Source organism: Eucalyptus grandis, chromosome 6, assembly GCF_016545825.1.
Source record: "Eucalyptus grandis isolate ANBG69807.140 chromosome 6, ASM1654582v1, whole genome shotgun sequence".
Lineage (NCBI taxonomy): Eukaryota > Viridiplantae > Streptophyta > Magnoliopsida > Myrtales > Myrtaceae > Eucalyptus > Eucalyptus grandis.
In genome coordinates this window covers 40512176-40518175 of record NC_052617.1, presented here as the reverse complement: position 1 = coordinate 40518175, position 6000 = coordinate 40512176, and positions in this window count along the sequence as shown.

Sequence of the window (6000 nt, the reverse complement as noted above, 5' to 3'; positions counted from 1 at the left end):
AAATTGAGTAGCATTTTCCCTCTCCTTCATAGATCTATACTGTTGGAGGGTTTCTGCCGGTCCCTCGATTTTTTCCTCCACGGCTTCGAGTTGGTTCCAAAGCGACGATAGCTTGTTGTAACAAGCTGTGACCGTCATATTTCCTTGCTTTAATTCGCTGAGTTCCTGCATGAGAGAAAAAATATTGGCTCGATCTAACTTGCCGTACATTTCTTTGATGTTATCCCACATCTTCTTTGAGTCCTTCGTCAGTGGGAGGCTGGCTGCGACATTTGGAGAAATGCAGTTGCCGATCTACGTTCGGATAAGGTGGTTGCACTTTCTCCAATGTCTGGCCAGTCGCTCGTCCGAAGGGATGGGTATGGTCCCGTCGAGGAATCTGTCTTTGTCCTTCGTCAAGAGGGCTCGTCGGAAGTCCTACAACCATCTGGAGTAGTTATCCAACCCGGTCAGTTGCAGACTGATCAATCACAGTTCTGGTCCATCGGCGATTGACACATACAAAGGATCGCCGGGCTCTGGTTGGCCGGTGACAGCCACGATCGGAAACAGCAGAAAACCATGTGCGAGATTCGGGTAGGGATTCATCCCTGTACTTGATTCACTAGACCCGGATCCAAAACCCACATTAGAAAATCTTGGGTAGGGATTCGTCCCCAAACCCAATTCACCCGACCCGCTACTTTGTTTTGAACCAACGGTCGAGTTTGCCCCATTCATGGCTGGTGGGCTCTCGTCGGGCTGGGGGTTCTTTTGGCTGCTCCCAGTCCCCGACAATGATACATTTAGGCCTGGCCCAATGTACCATGGATAAAGTACTCATTGGTAAGGATGGCCCGAAATGGGCTGCCCTATATTTGACCGAGCCGGGTAAAATTGCCACTATAGGCCTTGGGCCTGAACTTGTTATTGAGTCATAGGAATTGTGCCTTGCATTTCTTGCGTACGTGTGACTTCTCCTGTGGGTTGAGCATCAGCGGCAGAGGGCAAGTTCTTTGGGTGATTCATGGTGAGTATTAGTGTCTGCTTCTTCCTTCTCTAACGAAATTTGATTCCTTCGCAACTTTGATCTATTTTGCAGATCAGGGAACTTTGATAAGCAATCAATGCGAAAGCGGAATCAAGAGCCAAGCTTTGATACCATGAAAGAAGGTGTAGAGAAGCGAGAAACAAAGCAAGAGATGTAGAAATTTTGGGAGAAAAATTCTTTTATGTATTTCTCTATAATATTCAATTGTACAACACTTGTAATTATAGTACAAGAGATATATGAATAAAAGGAAAAGAGATATTCTACAAATCAATTTAATATCTCAATCTAATCCCTAATTGATTTAATGCATGACTATAATCAAATCAGATTCTAGCATATCTTCCAAATCTTCAAGCATATCTTCCAACACAGATTGGTTATCAAATTGGGTCGTCCAATCCTAAATGCATGACGTGAATGATGATTTCACTTCAGATAAGTCATCCAAAGATGATTACTATTGCGAACTAAAGATTCATATATGTGGAGACTTGATTACGCTAAATTATTTCAAGGTCCATTCGGTCCATTTTCTCTTTATTTCGAAAAATACTTGCAATTGTCGTGGGTTTTACCTATATCGAAGGATTTGGCTCAAGTTTTGTTAAGAGATTAGTAGTGTAATACTCGGACTATGGTCATTTTTTATTATAAAAGAATAAAAGAAGTGTCTTCATTGGTAGATGTGGCTTGTTGAGGGAGCGATAATTCGCTTACGCCATGGAAGCATGCCTTGTTAAATTAATATGGTACAACAGACATTTTCCTCTTATGAGACTGACTCATTTTCTTGTAGTCTCATCTCTCTCTCTCTCTCTCTATGCAAGCTAGTCGCTGCTCTTGCTGCTTTCTAGACTGTTTGTTGGGCTCGGTCAAAGTCCTCGGCGATGAATCTCAAGAGGGTCGTGCTAATGCCGTCTGCACTCCCTCTCCTAGGCTGCGTAGTTGTGCAGGCTCTCCTCCATCTATTGAATCCTCCTGATCGGTCCGCTCCGACGTCTAACACCACAGACGGCGAGAAGAGCCCTACCTCAAGTGACGGCATGGACAGAAATGGAGGTGGAGACGGTGCTGAACGTTCGTGATGGTTTTATTAGTGATGGGCTTAAGGCCTGTCCGCCCATGTTGGGCCTAAAAGCCTCGCCCACAAGAGTAGGGCCCATGGATGAAGGGACACGATTAATTGTTTTTTGGAGAGACATATATAAGGGAGGAGAGAGAGGGAGAAGATACATTTTGGCATTAATGTACGTACGTCTCCCTCTCTTTCCAACGTTCTCTCTCTCATCCAAAAAGAACATCAAAAAGAGGCGACGCCGTCTTCCCTTCAAGCGAATTGTCGTCATCGGATTGAACAGGGCCAATTTCTCTTCCTCACTTCAGCATTGGTGTTTAATCTGTGGCTAACAAGATACGCTCGAATCCGTGGTGTGCTTTAGGATTGGTGATACGTGATTTTCCCGGGCTTCGTCTTCCACATTCAGTTTAGGGGTTCGATTTAGTGTCGAATCTGGTTTTTGGAGATCCGTTAATCCCAACATTGGTATCAGAGCCCGATTTCATGTTTTCCTAACCCTTTTCATGTTTTTTTATTGAATTTTCTCGAAAGTATTCGGTCGACACGGATCGGGGCGAGAAATCCCGACACCCGAGCACTGTTTGTTCGTTTTTTCGAGTTTCTGTAAGTTGAAATCGATTTCTGAAAGCATAGGGTGCAATGGCTCGTCAAGACGAGTCCGACGACATGTCCTGCGCCGCCGGGCGACGCCGCACGCACCCACACTCGCGGCCAGAAGCTGCTGCGCGTGGGCGCCACGCGCCGGAAGCGCTAGCTCGGCCAGCGCATGCGCCACACGCGCCAGTCGGCGAACCGGCACGTGCGCGCCGCCGGCCGGCGAATCGGCACGCGCCGATCGGCGAAGCGACACGTGCTGACGTCAGCATGACGTCACCTAACGGTTGGTAACCGCTGGGATGACGTCATCGATGATGTCAGCGCCGACGACGATTGCCTGGGTGGTCACCGACCGGCGACCCGACCCGCGGACGTCAGCCCGCACACGCTTGCGGCACGTGCGGTCGGTTCGTTCGACCCAGCCCGACCAGCCCGTCCGGTCCGACCGGTCCGACGACCGACGACCTAACCGTTAACCATTGACCCGTTGACCCGAAAAAAAAAAAAAGGAAATTTTTTCTTTTTTCAATTATGTCTGTATGGGTTAGAGGTAATCCATTTTTTATTCTGCATTTGTTGCATGAATAATGGAAAATTATGTATTTTTCATTTTGTTTATTGTGGATTATAAGTGATCCTATTTTAGTTCTGCGTTTGTTGCAGGAACTATAATGCGTTATGCACGGATACCTGCAATCCCGAGAACGGACGAAGGAAAAGCAAGACTTAAAAGGCTGATGACAGAGTTAGCTGATTATCGATGGCATGACGATGATTTAGTATCACACGTGGTCAGGGTCAATCAGATGATACAAGAAATCATCTAGAATGGTTATCTTATGCCGGATTTTGAGAAGGTGCCGGCTTTGATGAACATTCTTTCACCTGAATGGCCAGCAGTGTTAGATCGGCTATGAGAGGTCAACATGGTAGCTTTTGTAAGAGAGTATTATAGGATTGAGTTAGCCAAAACTTCAACCCTTAGATTGAGCGCCACATGGCGCAGAGTGAATGCGTCTTGGAGGCGACATGAGAGCTCTCCAAAAGCTTTTCCATGGTTGGCAAATGTGCCTTCAAATTTCTTAGATATTTTGACTGATAGATTAGAAGGGACATTCCCTATTTATTTCTTAGATTAATTATGAGATGTTTTATGGGTGTAAATATCTCTTTCCATGTTGATATTTTTCTCTGTATATATTGCTTAGTGTAATGGATAGTTGTATTATGTGAAAGCATTGTTATTCTATTGGATGTTAGATATTATTTGTTTTCTGTTATTGTTGACTGCTGTGGGTAGTTCATAAAAGTTTTTGTAACTTCATAGAATTTATTTTGCATAAGACAAATATATTAATAATAATTTTAAGTTAGGATTTTTGGAAGATGATTGGAAACGTAGTGACCTTTTGATTCTGAAACCTTACTTGAAATTATTCATTGATATGATGGGTCTGTGCAAAGTGGATGCATAAATGATAGGCATTAATTATTCGTGCATATATGTCTGATGTGTTCATATTGATGGTTTCAGCAACTAAGAACGTAATTGCTGATATGAACGGCAACAATTGTGAAATATTGAATATGAAGATTCAATATGTGCTGGAAAAGCAAGAAGCACTAGAAGCTCTTGACCATGTTATGGAAGATCTTGAGGATGTTGTGCGCCACCTTGAGCTAGTAGAGGACTACTTAACGGCATGTGAGCCGAGAATAGATATTTGCAATGCTGGTTCTAGCTCAGAAAGGGCTTTGAGCTCTAAGCGCAAGCGTATTGATTCGTTCAATATGTGGGAATGCAAATGATCAAGTCCTTATTGTAAGAGATCAAGAGTTAACCAACACAAGAGAGGAAAATGTCCTCAAGTGAAGAAAATGTCAAGGGTGAGGTGTTACAATTGTGACAAGAAGGGTCACTATGCTCGCGACTTTCGTGAGCCAAAGAAGGTAAATACCTCTTGTACATTTGAGAACTTTGCTTATGTGTCAAGTTCTGCATTATTAGCTGAATCCAATCATTTGTGGACTATAGATTCAGGAGTAACAGACCATGTAGCGAAGAATAGAGGATCCTTCGTGGAATTCCAACGAATACCAATTGGAACTAAGTGGATCTATGTGGGAAACAACTCCAGAGTTGAAGTTAAAGGGATTGGCACCTGCCAATTGAACATGCGTGGTGGACGCAACTTGTTCCTACATGATGTTCTATATGCTCCGGAGATTCGTCAAAATTTTGTGTCTGTTTTGGTGTTGTTTAAGCTTGATTTTAATATAAACTTCCATAATAGAGGTGTAGATTTGTATTTGGATACAAACTACTATGCCTGTGGTCATTTTTCTAGATGGTTTCATTGTATTAGATATTGACTATATTAATGCAAATGTTTGTTGTTCCCTTCTCACATCTCCTAATTCATTTGATAATGATGTGAATGTGTGGCATGCTAGACTTGGTCATATTGGCCAACAACATATGAATAGACTGACCAAAGAGGGCTTGTTGGGCAACATTGAAAAATGCGATTTGCCAATATGTGAGCATTGCCTAGTAGGGAAAACGACAATGAAACCATTTGGAAAAGGTAAAAGAGCTTAATTTCCTCTGCATTTAATCCATTCTGACGTCTGTGGTTCAATGAATGTGAGAGGAAGGCATTGGGCTGTTTATTTCATCACTTTTATAGATGATTATACTCGATTCGAATATATCTATTTGATTTCTCATAAATCTGAAGCATTAAGTTGTTTCAAAAGATTTATGAACTTGGAAGAAAATCAATTAGACAAGAAAATAAAAGCATTGAGATCCGATCGAGGTCGAGAATATTTATCTGATGAGTTCAGAAAATTATGTGGTGAAAAAGGAATAGAAAACAGTTGTCTATTCTATATACTCCTCAACAAAATGGTGTTGCAGAGAAAAGAAACAGAACCCTACTAGAATGGTTAGGTCCATGATGACACATGCTAACTTACCTATTACTTTTTGGAGTGATGCGTTGTTAACTGCTGCCTATATACTTAACCGAGTACCTTCCAAATCAGTTATTTCCACTCTATATGATTTATTGACAGGTAGAAAACCGGACTTAAGTTTTCTTAAGCCGTGGGGTTGTGCTGCCTATACTCATGAGTCATCTCACAAGTTTGGGAAATTGGGTCCCAAAGGAAATAAGAGTATTTTCATGAAATACTGCGAATACTCAAAAGGGTATGTATTCATTAGTGAGCAGAAAAGTGGGAGTATAACTGAATTTTAATCACGGGATGTCACATTCTTAGAGGA